This window comes from Corvus cornix, chromosome 7, assembly GCF_000738735.6.
Source record: "Corvus cornix cornix isolate S_Up_H32 chromosome 7, ASM73873v5, whole genome shotgun sequence".
In the NCBI taxonomy this organism is placed as follows: Eukaryota; Metazoa; Chordata; class Aves; order Passeriformes; family Corvidae; genus Corvus; species Corvus cornix.
The window spans coordinates 29,254,873-29,270,075 of NC_046337.1; the positions used below are offsets into that span (position 1 = coordinate 29,254,873).

Here is a 15,203-nt window from a genome sequence, read left to right on the forward strand (position 1 = left end):
TTTGCTTTAATCCCAGTCATTTCAATGCCTTGACTTGTTGAATCTTTCCCTTCATTGCTGTCTCTCAGTTGCCCTTGCAACTCACCTTGTGTTTACCAGCTGGGTTCTGTAAAGGCTGTTTAACAGAACCCCACATACCCTAAAAGTACAGTCCTGGAAGCCATTTCTTAACTGTCTGGAGGGTGGTCAGAGAATCTCCAGTTTCCACACATTCTCACACAAGAAGCAGCAAGAGAATTAATTTGTTTCCATAAAGGTAAGATTTGGAACATTTAGGATTTGACACGTAACGTGTCACTGAAAGAATAAGAACTCCAAACAGAGCTATCCATTAAGGAAGTTAATACAAAGCAAATGTCATAAGCACTGCAGATTTGCTTAGGAAGCAAGGGGAGTGATGGCTAGGATCTGCCATGGAACATCCTTTCTTGGAGAATGGAGGGTTATCATCTGTTTTTGGAATGCATTAAAAAGACCCTAAGGGTCTTTGGTGATCAGTAAAAATCAAATAGCCTCTTGGATTTTGTAGCTTAAGTAGGTAGGCATAGGCCAAGCAGAGTGGGAGAGCTAGCAGCAGACAGCATCATGAAGCTTATTCTGTACCATTATTAAACCAATGCCTGTGCCTACTGTAGGGATTTCAACTACTGGCTTGAGGTTCCTTTTCTTAGAATCAAGATCAAAGCTCTGATTATATAGGGGCATTAACAATTTAATGTCTTTTGTTTTTTTTGTTTTGTTTTTTTCTTGCAAGAGGGGGCATGTTACTGTTTGTGATGTTCATCCTGCCAAAATCCAGTTAGGGCTGTTGAACACTCCCTATCAGTTACAATCTGGTTTTGTTGCCGCCTGCTTTATTGGAAAGAGCATCATGCTGCAGGGCATGCATTTAATAGTTAATATACTTATTATCAAGTGCAGCTTTTGCTGCCCTCTGCATTTCACAACCAGGTCTGGTGTTGAAGGATCACAAAATTGTGAGTGCTCCCTATTTTTTCGTGTGGATGCCCACCAGGTGAAGAAGTCAGGTTGAGTAAGATCCCAAGCTGTTAGGACAGTCTCCCACCAAGGTCACTATCAATGGCTACATAAAGGCACACAGTGCTTTAACTCACTCACACAGTCTGATTAAACTCTGGACTATTTTCTGAGGGCAAAGTCATCTCCACAGAGCCTATACCTGGAGCTGCCTCATTCAGCAGCATTGCGTATGAATTTGGCTAATTAGCATTGAAGGAAGGTAACTGAGGAACTCATTGCATACAGAGGAGTCAAAGCAAAGTGCTGAGGCCCAGCAGGAGCAGCACCACACTGAAATCTGGGGCTTCAGCAGATTCTCAAGGAGAGGAGGATGCCAGATCCACCTCCTCTCACCCCGCAGCTCGCTGGTGTGAGCTGACTGGCAGTCAGTAGCTGGCCCTGTAACAGTTAATATTTTGACAGAGAAGCTGCCAATGTGCAAGGTTGTCGATGGTTTGGAGAAATGCATTTTCTGAATTGTGTGGATGTTACTTCCAATGTATTTGCCTCCCTCTCCAGACCAGACATGTATTTCCCCACAGTCTTGCAAAGCCCATTTCACTCCTATTCAGAAAGCAGCAACATGGATATCAAAACTCTGTGCTAACAGTGTATTTGAAACCTAGGCTTTTGTGAGCAAGGAAACAACTCACATAAATGTGGAAATGTTTGTTTTCCTGTTCGGCATTCCCCCCAAGCATTTACCTATTATGGCCACTTACCTGTTTTACCAATGAGCAGCTAAAGGGTAGATAACAAACATTTAGTAACCAAGGATGCATCTTTTTGCTTTACTCAGAACTCTGAGGGCATCCAGCATCCAGTTCCCAGTGAGTCTGGAAGTCAACAGGAACCCAAGAGCTGAGCTTACCCTCCCTTTTGGCAATAAAAGCACCACCTGGTGAACCACTTTGAAAGGCTGCAAAAAGTAAACTGGTTGGCAAACACGTAGTGAAGCCCTTTGTTCTCACAAAGAATAAGCTGGAGATCCTTCCCTGCAGTGACACCAATCAGAGAGGGCCTGAGGATGGCATGAGGGGCAGGATGAAAGGAAGGGATGGTGTTCATGGTACAATGTGCAGGTCCACCTGCTTCCTGCACTGTTCCTAGCTGGGTTCTCAGGTACTGAAAAGTGATTTGTTTGAAGGTCATCCATTCTTCTGTGCTTAAATAAAGTTTTTGGTAAAGTGTTAGTCATTCATGGAAGAATTAAACCATCAGAGCCATAGTTTAATGACAAGAAATCATAATATGGTTACTCCGGGCCCAAGTCCAAAGTGAAAGCAGTTTGTAAAGTCTAGTTAAAATACTTGTACAGTTTAAGAATTTTTTAGGCTCTCTTCCATCTTTAAAATCTACACCCATGTATACAAACAGTTTAAGCATTATCTATCTGTTTTCATGCTCTTTAATCAGCTGAATTAAAAAGCATTCCTTCAAACTGCTTGCATTCATGAGAAGTTTATGGAGGTCCCTACATTTAGTGGCACCGCGAATTACCGTATCTTATCCTTTTCTGAAGGAATGTATTCCTGACAATGTTTCAACTTCTGAGTCAGGAAAAAAGGGACCAGGGAAAGATATATTTAGGACAAAGCAATCAATGATCCTAAATCGGAAAAGCCTCCCCTTTAAGATGAGGCAGTGAGGATTTGCTGCCTTATCTATATTGTATGCTGGAACACAGCGCAGAGATCCTGAGGGCAGTACTGGGGCTGAAGGCAGAGTAGCTGGGCAAATGTGACTCTGTAGGACTGGTCGTAGTAGCTGCTCCTCATTGCCTTTGGTTGTGACTGGATGTAGGGGACAGAGAGCATGGTGCAGGCAGTGGATTTTAGTTGTGGCTACTCTGGTTAAAGACTGGGAAGAGATAGGTAATTTCTGGTAAAAAGTGAAAATATCTTCCAGTGGAAAAGACATTTTCTTCCACTCAATTAGAAACCTTTTATTATCCCCCCCAGCTGTTTCCCCAAGTTTATGATTATCATCTTTATTTCATGGTGTATGTCCTTTCTTATATTAAACCCAAATATCTGTCAGTAGGAAGGTCTTGCCTGTCATGATAAAACAGCTGCAGCTAAATCAGCGTCATAGTCCCAGAGAGGCAGGTTCAGAGGCAGTAGAAGTGCCCTGTTGGATCACAGAAAATTTTGCTGACAGTTCTGCAGAAATGCAACTTCTTTAGGCTCTCAATCTCCTTCTAGCATGTCCAAAATGGAAAGATAGAATAAGTACTAGCTCTGCTGCAGACTGGATGGAGCTCTAGGAAGCTTGAAGCAAGTGTGTCTTCAGTTTCCAAAGTTATCCTGTGCTTTTGGAAAGGACCGTTTTGGGAAAAGCTTCAAAGAAAGAGAGTCTGTCAGCTTTTTAAAGCTATTGATCAGTTTAGATGTTTTAGACTTTCACCACTACAGACTAGAAAAATTTTGATGACAGCAGTCTCCTGATTAGCATTTGCTGTTCTCTTTAGTTCCTAAGTTGAAGCCTGCTGAAGTGTCCTTAGTCTTTGCTGCATGGGCCTCCAAAGCCCCCTGTACCTTTCAGTGGATCCAAAAGCATACATTTGGGCTTTTAAGCAAGAAACAAAGAATGAAGGAAAGCCAGGAAGTCATCAATCTAGGAAAAAAGTAAAAGTTTTAACTTTGGCTCCTCCCAACACCTGATTAAAGGCTAACACAGCAGCTGGGCTGGAAAGACTGCTTCCCTCCTGAGACCCAAGGTAAGCAAACACTGTAAATGCTCTGGGGGAGTGGCAGCAGAAAAAAGGTGGAAAATTTCTGTTAGCATGGACTTTATTGAGATGGGCCCAAACAAAATCTGAGTAACTCTTCAGCTATGAGATGTGCTAATCTTAGCATGGAACTCTGCAGCTCATGACCATTGTTAGGTGAGAATTTTATGTAGACTGTTTAAACATAAAAATTGACATAATATAGCATATAGATGTGTTTTCCAGACAGCAAACAACAAGTGATGGCCACACACAAACATGCACATGATTTCTTTTGATGCAGGAAGCTTTCCCATTCAAAACAGTTGCCTGAAGTGATGGGTTGAAGATAAGCTTTCAGCTTAGAACTGAGCACCGTTAACCATGTGGGAAGTACCTGTGAGTTGGACCCAAGTGCAGTATTAAAAATACAGAGGTATTGCATTAACTCTGTACATCAGTGATTGTAAGTGGGAAAACTACCAGCATATAGTGATTTTGAACTGAAAGGAAGTAAAGTAAGAACACAGAAATAGCTTCACTAACATTCAGTGGTTGTGACATATACCAGCATCATCTGGTTTTAACAACAACAGATTAGCAGAATCATTTAAAAAAAAAAAACCAACCAAACAAAATTGAAACACAACCGAAACCAAAAACCTAACTCAAAACCTTCAAACCACACCCCCAAAACTACAAAGAATAAAACTATTCTCATTGGAGAGTCTAGAAGGAGCTGTGAGTGGCTATATTGCCAGCTTTACACAATATATATTATATATAATTATCAAGTGACATATATATGAACTCATTTACGAGAAGCTATTAGGAGAGCTAAGGATAGAATACTTTGAATTATGATGCTAAGAGTCCACGCTAACTGTAGGTCCATATAAAGCTACTGAAATCCTATGGCTAATTACAGGCCATAAATGAAGCTGAGAGCAAGCCAGCACCACTAAGGAAAAAAAAAAAAAAAAGAAACCAACCCCAAAAAACTCCACCACAGAATAACGAAGAATGGGACCCCTCACTGGCAGAATAAGTTATGATGTAAAAGGCACCAATATCACAGCACCAGCATTGCACAGTAACTCCAAAACAGACGCTGGATAAGGAGTACAAAGGAAAGCTTGTCCCCACACCATCTAGGAAGACAAGTTAATGATGTTCCTGAGTGTTCAAACACTGAGTAACCATGGTTATCCATTCTCTGCAGTACCAATAACTCACCCCAGCTGCCAAGCTGAGTGCTAAAGAACCCCATCCCAAACCAAAAATCCCAACCCTCTGCAGGCCTAGATAGAAGTATGGTACAACAGGAGATATTCTGATGCTGCTTATGGAACAGCTGCCCCCTGCCAAGGTTCACTGCAGTTTGAGAAGGGCATAATATCCTTGCTTGCAGGGAGATAGGCTGAAGGCTGGAGGTGCCACTCTCTGCATGGATCCTTCTGGCTCTTTTCAAGAGCTGCGGCAGATGAGGGGTGAGGGAGAAGAGGAACATCAAGGTATCAGGAAGATACAATGCTGACAATAAATTATTGAGTTCTATTTTAAACATCAGAGCTTCCTGTCATTGAGTTACAGCCACAGTAAAGTCAAATGTGTCCTTAATTGAAACTACTGGAACACAACATGTTGGGCTGGGCCTTTTCTGAAAGTCCATTTGTTTCAACTAGATTCCAGAAGGCGTTGGGCATCTGGACTCAAAAATCTCAGCCTTAAATTTTTGCTATAGAGGTTTAAGGGAGATTTTTTCCATATTGAGAGTAAAGTTAAGTAGATTTTGGAGAGAAACTTTCCAGAAATCAACACTAATTATGTTGCTTTGGTAATAAGAGATCAAAAAAGTCATTACCAGATTAAACATACTTTTCATTTTTTGGAGGCTTTGCTAGATTACATGGCTCAGGTAGTTAATTTAAAAACTAGCCCCTTTGAGTTTCCCACTTTGCTGTACAGATAATGAGCAATTCTAAACTCAGTTGGTCATGATATTTTCGTAAACTATTTGATCTCTTAACTTTTCTTGATAAAACATTATCTGTGAAACAGAGAAATGAACCAAATATTATGGAGCATTTTAATACTTAGAACAACAAAAAAACCCCACAAACCCCTTACAATCCATCACTAGTTAAGTTTGAAAATTCAGTTCCTTTTCTTTTCAGCCCATATCCATAAAGTATTTCTACTCATAAAACAAACCAAAACTATTTCTATATAACAGATACAGAAAGAGACAAGAGCAAAAAGGAAAGCAAAGTCTGGTTACCAGTGCCATTTCCAGTGGAGAGGTGAATTTCAAGAAGGTATGATTAAGTCTGTATTAAGAGTTGAATTATAACTGCAGAGGTTCTAAATAGAGCCAGCACATTTGGCTTAATTAATGAGAACAGCTGGGAATACGGACAGAAAGGCTGAAGGAATGGTAATGGCTACTGGCACTTGACATGACTAAGTGACAAAACAGGATGTGATTGTTGTTGTTTCCTTGCTTTAAGTCCTTTGGAATCAAAAAGCTAGAGGGCATTTTAAAGTTTATTTCTTTCCAAGCTCATACCTTATTTATCCTGACATCCTAAACTCACACATCACTTGCTAAAATTCTTTAACATCTAGAGGATGACAAATGCTTTATAAGCTTGATATAAAAATTGCCCTTTTATGGCATGGCAGCAGCAGGGAGATGGACCTGGAATTCAGTTTCAGACAATCACAATGCCAACACAGTCGAGAACCCCAGGTCTAACTGGGGTTGGTTGTACGCTTGTCACGAGATCAGCAGGGAATTCATTTTAAACTGCTGACAGTGGAATCCCAGGCAATTTCTTTTTGTTCATGCAGCATTTGTTAACCTCAGTTAATATCCTTAAGAAGTAACACAATCCAGGTTTATTTATGCATATAATCTGTTCCAGCAATCTGTTAAATCATATGTTTACATTTCAAGTAAAGGCCCAATTACTAAACTTTATTCACCTCTTCCAGTGCAACTTTAGCAAGAATTACTGTTGATAGTACCTCATGATATTTTAAAATACACTACAGTTAGGTTTCACACCAGAGTAAGATCAATCTGCTGTTACTGAAGACCCACAATATTTATTGCAACTTGACTGTGAAAATTCCTGTTTATTAAATCTTTTAACCTGTAGATCAGCAGCTCATTTCTCTGCATTTGTGTGCTTACCATTAGGTCAGCAATAAAGTGTTCTCAGAAGTGGATTAATGCTTTGGAATGCTCACAGGGATGCAACACTGTCACATAACAATGCACATACACACAGAGGATTAAAGGCAGTAATACAGGCTTGCAGGCAGCTTTGCTCTACAAGAGGAGCAGACAGTCCCTGCAGGATCAGCAGAAGGCATTTAACTTGCACACACAGATTTGCAGAGCTTTACATATGAGGTACTCAGTGAAGTAAACAAGATTATTTATCTGCATAAAATAAGCATGCATGGAAGTCTTCGAAGTCTATGGACTCAAGTTGCTGCCTACCTATTCCCCAGCAAAACGTGTTGGATTTTCACTACCCAGTCCCTTGCACACTCCTTTTCTCTAAAGGCCCCAAATTTGTAACATGGAGTATAAAATGCTGTGTGCCTTGTTCACTGGAGAGAGAAGGAGCAAAATGAACTTCACCTAGTTAGCAGTTTTCAGCTTAAAAGATGTGTTTCAGTTCTCCCTGTACACATCTTTGGACCCTAAAATTCATACTGTATCTCAGGAAGCTTCAGAGCCTGTGCTTGAAGGACACAATATGTCCTGTGTTTCAGTAAAAAAGACACCAGAATTTATTTCCCTAATGCTCTAAGACTTTCTGCTCTTGTTTTTTATGCTGAAGAGTCAATAAAATGATTTGTCAATTCAGTTTCCTTGAAAAGCTATCAGTGTTTCTACATGGAAACAGATTTCTTCCAAGACAGAGTATGGGCTTTTTTTCAAAGATTCTGTCTAAGCTGCATTACTTCACTACAGGGCCAGATAAAGAGCGTCCATGTAGATATTACTGTGACTCATTTGGCAGACAGCTATTTGTAAAAGATTGCAATTTTACTGTGTGCTGAAACCACAGTTCAGCCAGTCTGTGAACAAAGACTTGCTTTCTTGTATTTCAGATTTTTAACTTGCAGCCTGCTGCCCAACAGACTGTTAATTAAGGGCTGATCGTCTTTAATCTTCATATTGCAAAGGTTTTACAGTCTTGCTTTGTATAGAGCATAGTATTTAGAGAAACAGTGAGCTGATCTCAGCTGGCTTGTCTAGATGCTAATGATGTAAATATACATCTCTGGAGAGGAGCTCATTTTCCTCAGTTACACTGACATGGAATCAAAAGCCAATTGTATGCATCAGTGTTCAGATCCAGCCACTATCTAGTGCTGAATGTTTTGGTTTGGACCAAGCAGAACTAATGTGAGATAAGATAATCTGCATGTGCCTTGTATTAAAAAAAAAAAACAAAAAAAACCCCATCAAGGCCACAAAAAACCCCAAACCCCCCAAACAATGACAAAAAAAAGCCTGACACATATGATATCCCACCATTTTATAATTTCTCAGCTGCAAGATTAAAAGAAGATCAGATCATGAGAGAACTGATACTAAGGAAACTTGACTAATCATTTGTGACCACAGAGGAATTCTACTGGGAATGGAAGAGAGGGCAAGCAAAACCGGAAGAAAAGGAATCTGACTGACGAGGGTGGAAAATGAAGGAAAACAATTCAAGATTTGCCAACCCACAGCTTTTGACTGCTCTGTTTTCTGTAGTTGTTTCAGGCTCTGATTAAGACTTTTGCCCCTTCAGTGAGGCACTGGTAAGATTTCTTTCACTTCTGTGTTTACTCATGTAGAATCTCTGATGTGAACCTAGAGTACTGCTTTTACCTTCATCAGGACACTTACCTGTGCGCTCTCTCCTTTTTCTGTGTGTTTTGCTCTCTGTCCTTCCCTTGACCATCAGTGCTGCCCCTGAAGAGCTTGATTCCCTTCCTGCTGCAGAAGGGTTTTCTCTCTAAACCATGACCATGTTACTACATCTTTTTTGAGCTTCATGTCAGTAGATCACCGCTAGCTAAAGTAATAGCAAGATTCAAGCCACCTGTAGCTCAAGGAGATCAAATACTTCTCCAAGTCCATTTCCATTACATCACTGGAACAGAAAGAGCCCCAAGACCTTCAAGGTAATTTCCTGCTCTGCATGAGATTCCTGGAATCTTGCTTGTGTGTGCGACTTCCATTCTCTCTTTTGTACTGGCCCAATTTTGTCTTCATTCTCCACTATCCTTTATTTATTTCCCTAAAACTTGTGAATTGGAAGATTATTGATTCCAGCCTTCTAATTTCCTTACACCAACATTAAACTGAACATCTGTGGCTCTGTTGTAATGTTAATAAATATTTGAATACAGGAAATGGGATACTGTACTGCTAGAGATAATATGTATCTTCACTCAGGTCTTACAATAAACATCTCTTCCACATCTCCTTTTGTCCCCACTGCATCTGCTACGATAGATAACCACTCAAAGTTTTGCCCTCCTACAGAGAAACTGGAAAGAGAAAGGGAAACTAACTGCTCCATCTATCAAGGTTCCCTCTGGCCCAAAGCTGTGTTCACTTCCACAGGGGATCTTTAGTGTAAGCACATTTTGTGCCGCAGAACATGTGCTAGTTTACATCCTGTTTTCATTCCTGCAGAAAGTTCACTTCCTAAGCAGTAATGGGGAGAGTTTCTGTAATCTCTTGATTGGACAGACTATATAAGAAGCCATGTTCTCTGAGCAACACGAAAAGCTGGAGGCCTGAAATAGGCAGAAGATGCATTGGCCCTCTTGAGACTCGGTGTTACTGTGCACAGTGGGTTGTGTAGACCAGTATGATTACCTCTGGAGACTTTATTAGGAAAAAAACTATTGATTAACCTACAGAGAAAAACACACCCCGTACAGTACTTCCAGCTAATTCCTGCCATTTGCCTCTGTGCTGTCACTCCTAAAACACAAAGAAATTATACCTTACTAATGTCTAATTATTCACCATCTCCACTACCTTTTCACCGTTTGGTGCAGCCATTTTCAGCAGCACCAATCAATAGCAATACCACATTTCAGAGTATCTGGTACTCCATCTTTTTTTCACCTTTATATTCAGCTCACTCATTTGATAAATTCTGTGGCCTGGTAGATTAATAGGTTCCTTTTCTAATGCAAGAGTTTTTGCTACTTTTATCTTGTCATGTCTGAAAGATGTCCACCCAAGAATATGTTGAAAACTTGCTTTTTTCCTAGGTCTTCATTAATTAAAAAAAGAAAAAAGGCTGAGAGGATGATTACTTATTTTTAGCCAGTAGCAACTCTATAAGGTTATGCAATTGTCAATGAAAATCGTTTGACCTACATACATTTTATTAATGATGATGAACCAAAATGAAGGAAAGAAAACCTTATTATGAATATTTTACAAGATTAGTATGTTTCTCTGTAACTTCATATCAAATATTATTATTTTCCAGTATGTACTAAACACTCTTCAAAAACATTCTGACTTTCAGATGTTAAGATGTAAACCCTCCAAGAATAAAATCTCATTTGTCTTTCTCACTTCACCAGTCTCATAACAGGTAAGTGAACACAACAGATAAAGCATAATCTGAAATGGTTAATGTCAAAGCTTGTAACATGAATATGTATTAATGTGCTTGCTCATCACTCCTCTCTCGCAAGGCTCATAGTTGTTTATCATTTGGGCTTAAATATTCCATGCCCAGTGCATGGCTGAGTTTGGATGTTTTTTTTTTTTTTTAAGAGTGTGTGTGTGTGTGTGTAAAGCTCTGCCAGTTCTAGCTATTTACCAAGAATTATGGTAACAATTTTCTATGCCTCACATAGCAGACTGTATGTACAAAACAAAATGAGAGAATGAGAGGAACACATGTCAAGGGGGAATCCTATGCTGTTTCAAGATAAAAAAAAAATCCATCCAAGTTTGGCCAAGTTAAAAAGCTTTTGATAGAATCTCATAAATGCCATTTGGACCCTCCTGCCTGGGCATCTTAGTATCTGACAGTGGTATGGGTTTACACTCGCTGATTGTGCCCAGCTTCCGTAGAGTTCCTAGCACTTATTAGCTCTATTGACAGCTCCTCAAACTAGAAAGTAGCAAAGATGGACATTCCCAGTGCAGCTAATTTTGGATCAGGGCAGGCACTGAGTGCAGGAGCAGCAGCAGTCAATTTTTCCTAAATTCTTGAATATTATTTTCTATGATAATTGGGCTTGATGATCTTAAAGGTTCTTTCTAACTTTAACAATTCTATAAAATTTTATGACATTCAGGAAGAGGGTTAAAAAGCTTTTTGGTTTTAAAACAGAAGGTCAGAAAGTATTTTGAAGAGGAATCAAATGAAATGAAAGTCAAGGTACTTAATTTTTAGATTTGTGAACAAGCTCGCCCTTGTACTAGCTAAGTTCCATGAAAAATTGTGTAGAAAATGAGTCTGCAAGCTCCCCTGCTCTTTTTTTTTTTTTTTTTTGGAAAATTTTATTTCTATGATGCTAATGACTTAAAAATATATGAATGACCTCTACACTCATTAAGATGAACAAAATGCTATCTACCTTCCAACCCCAGCATCCTTCTCACTCTGCAGGCTAACAAAGAGAGAACAGCACAATGGGTTGTACAGATTCTTATCTTCTAAATCTTACCCTGATGTCAGTAATATGCAAATGAGTGCCTACTTTTAAAGTTGAACATAGTAACTCAATCTATCCTATCCCAAGTCAGTGTTTGAACTGTGGGCTTCATGGCATCTTGTAGCTTGTTGTCCTTGCCTAGCATCTCTGTTACAGTCCCTTTTCTGATCTTTGGCTTTCCACAGTTCACCAAAGTTATTGCACGGCTATCAATTCCATACTGTTTCAAAAGAGCAGCTATAGAAATAAAGCTGGCTCTTCATTTACTGTTCTCCTGCCCCCCATCAAATCCCATTAAATAAGATGAAACTGTAGAGTCTGCTTCATCACAGGATCCCAGTTTTAAATCAAGAATTAAGGAGAGCAGTGGTGGGATTCCTTTGGTATACGCCCATTATTGGCACAGCTAGTGGTGGATTTGGTGGGGCATGTTTCTTACTCTAGCCCTGACTTCCTCATGACCCCCATGTGCACACAGCAGTAATCCTGCCTTTTGGGCAGCAGGCAAAAGCCCAGACTGCATCTCACCTAGGTAGGAAGAAAGGCAAAGCTGCCTGAACAGCACTGCTTTGTTTGCCACATTGTTGGGTTTTTTTCCTGGCTGTATTGAACCTTGTTTTGTTTTAGCCATTGTTCAGGTCTTGGCTGTACAGGACTTGTTCTAGATCTCTATTTTTTCCTGTAATTTATTGGCCTTATCAGAAAAGATGGTTCCCTGTGGAACAGCTATATTTAGTTGATTTTGGATTCAGTTTTAGTCTTATAGTGACAACTGTGCCCTCAAAAGCAGCTTGTAAACAGTTCCATGGAAAGGCATAGAGCACTCCAAGGGCTCACCAGAAGAGGAAATGGGGCCACAAGTGCAGGACAGATAAGATCCCTAAGGGGATAAAGATAAGATTTAACCATAGAGACCAACCATTTAAAACAAAAGAGATTATGATAATAGGTAACATGAAGGTAGGCAAGGGTTTTTGGGGAACCACGCAGCTGAGCTTTGGGTGATGTGTTTTAAAGAAAGCTGTGATGCAGACAGAGTATAAGAAAGCCAGGTCCATTGCTTCATGCAGAAGAAGAAAAGTGAGATTTCCACTTTGTTAAATAGTAGTGGAACAGTTAGGAGGGGAGAACAGCTCTTTAGTGAGCTGTTACAAAAAGCTGGTTTAAGAATTGTTAGCAGCACAGAACAGAAGGACAGGAGCCATATTCTTGCCTTCAGAGCCACACCCTTAGCTACTCCTACTCTACTTTCCCATGTTTCTTGTGGCACACTGTGCTTGTTTGGAGAAGCCCCTGCAGCTTCTCTCAAACCTCAGCAGGATCAGTCTGGGCAACACCGACATATCCATGGGCAACTTCTGTGGCACTCACTACAGGAACTCTCTTCCCTGCTCATACAATGGCTCTCATAAAACTTTGGTGAATTTCGCTATATTTAAAAGCTCTCCTGCCAAATTTGTTTAAAAGTGTCCAACATGTCCAAAGGTGTGAAAAATGAGGCAATATAATTCTAAAAACATTGGTTATTTTACATCCTTGTCTTTGCATTATAATGAAGCTTGCAAAGGCTGTAACAAATTATGTACCTCCTGCACACCTGTTATAAACACCAAAAGTATTTGGCTGGTGGTCCTTTCCACCCAGTCTCTTTGATTTCCACTACAAAGATTTGAAAGCATGCCTCATGACAGGAAATCCAAAAATATTTGCTACCTTCTCTGCAAAAGCTATTTTACCTGGATTCATTTTACACTTCTGATAACACTCTGCTAAGATTTCTCTGAACTATCACAATTAAGAAACTTTCCAGTAATAACAGGGTATTGTTCAAACATTTTCCGTCTTAATTCCCACAAATTTCTCAGAAAAAAACCCCAACCCCCCAAAAGAGTAACCCTTCAATCCCTTATGAGATTGGAATGTGTAGCTAGACAGATGGAAAGAGGATATATTAGAGCTGTACTTGCATTGAAGGCACAGGTATATTTTAAAGCAACCTGCATCATCAAAGTCTTTGTTTGCTTCAAGTAATTTGGTGATTTAAGTGCCCCTTGTTTTATATATTGTCACTTACAGAGTTCATTCTGGTTCTCAGCAAGGAATGGCATCAAGCAGAGAGGAAAACTTTTCCAGAACTGTTGTGTGGCCACCCAGACTTGGCCTTTTGCACTGGTCATTGGCCAATCTATCTCCCTTTTGACAAGGCTCTTGGTCATCTTGGCCTATTAGAAAAAGCCATTTGAGGCTGATGTGGTTTGATTCAGGAAGATTTGCAGCGCTCACACGTCATCTGTCAGCATGGTCTTGGGCAAAGTTTGGGGATTTCACCAAGAATGGGAGGAAGCCTAAGGTATGGTAAGGTATGGTACCTGGTCCAGGTATGCAGTCACTGTCCTATGTAATCCAAAACTTTGGACACGGTTCTGTAGCTGGTTTATTCTGGCTTACAAAATTAAAAATATACAACATATTTAGATGGTGCAGAGCTGAAAACAAAACAAACAAACAAAATTAAATCTTGTTTTCTTTCTCTATTGTTTTCCAGTGAGTTTTTTTCCATTTTGCAGCAGAAAAACCCCAGGCATTGGAGTGCTTTAGCTCCGCATGCTGCTGTGGCTCCTCAAATGTTCCCAGCACTGTAGGTGCTCTGTGGCTTTCTGTACCCACTAAAAGGACAGTCACTTTCAGTGTGGATGGCCATAGGCTGTACAGCCCCTGTTCACTCAAGATTTGCTGGAGGCAATTTAATTCATCTGTACAATACCTGGCACCAGTTTCAAAGACAATGTTTCACCTGAGGTGTGTCTATCAAACATTCTCAAATGGAGCAAAATAGCTTAATGGAAAAAACCAGGTGCTTCTTAGGGAGACGTTATAAAAACATGCATGTAAGGACTGTAGACAACTTGCACAAGATCTTTTGTTTTACTGATCAAATGGTTTACCTGTGCTTGAGAATACCCAGAACATGGATAAAAGTCCTGCAAATGCTAAATTTAGTCTCTTCTTACAGAAGCATTTTGTCATACAGTTATTGTTTATAAATATTCTGTTCTTCTTTCTTTCAAATTCCTCATTTCCAATGAAAGTTTTTCTCAAACAAATGTAAGCAACTTCTGAGAGGTTGTTTTGTTTTGCCATACATAAGACCTTGAGATTAATTGCTTAGTGCTTGGTATGGGCAAAAGTAAACCACAGAAACCTGGCAACAATATTTGAGTCGCTAATACACTTCTTCAAGCTATGTATAAATGCCAAGTAGCCCCCAAATTAGCACAGATTAAAAAGAAATCATAAATCACAGCTAGCATTTAGTGAAGCACACTGACATTTCTGTTGCATAATGGATCAAAACTAGAGCAGCGTCAGCTGAACTGTACTGAAGCTCAGTGTGAATAAGCAATGTTCATCAGTGGAAACATCCAAGGAACACAGACCACAGCAGTTCCAAAGCATTTGAGGGATTAAAGTTACCAGCACGGTGTGGCTCTGATCCCCTAAAACACACTAGCTACATCCCACACATGGAATTTTATGGTTAGCTGGAAGGGAAAGTGAGTAAAGAAAGTTTGTAGGGTTAAACTTCTATCTTGATAAAGAGAAAGGGTTGTTTCAGCTTCATATGAGAAGTGCCCAAGTAAAGGAGGGGAGGAATCTGTAGATTTTTTTCAAAATTTAAATGTTTGTCTTGAGTACCACACAAGTCTTACAGAGAGTACAATTAGTTTTTCTCAGTTTTTCTAGGCCTTTCAATGCAGTC

The 15,203-nt window shown here is 39.9% G+C and overlaps 1 protein-coding gene and 1 long non-coding RNA gene across 8 annotated transcripts in view; one reads left to right on the plus strand and one right to left on the minus strand.

The window, feature by feature from the left end:
* The window catches only part of SLC39A10 (solute carrier family 39 member 10), a 75,121-nt gene that overhangs the window by 55,885 nt on the left and 4,033 nt on the right, over nucleotides 1–15,203 (minus strand). The gene's annotated exons all lie outside the window — the stretch shown is intronic.
* The window catches only part of LOC104693746, a 51,465-nt gene that overhangs the window by 20,619 nt on the left and 15,643 nt on the right, over nucleotides 1–15,203 (plus strand). Inside the window, exons 2-7 of one of the 6 annotated variants that reach the window (XR_005602371.1) lie at nucleotides 3,491–3,739; nucleotides 5,967–6,048; nucleotides 8,307–8,563; nucleotides 8,710–8,929; nucleotides 10,300–10,368; nucleotides 13,520–13,803. This is a non-coding gene — a long non-coding RNA (uncharacterized LOC104693746). The remainder of the gene's footprint in view (nucleotides 1–3,490; nucleotides 3,740–5,966; nucleotides 6,049–8,306; nucleotides 8,564–8,709; nucleotides 8,930–10,299; nucleotides 10,369–13,519; nucleotides 13,804–15,203) is intronic. The other 5 variants (XR_005602373.1, XR_005602370.1, XR_005602374.1 and 2 more) reach the window with 5 other exon arrangements.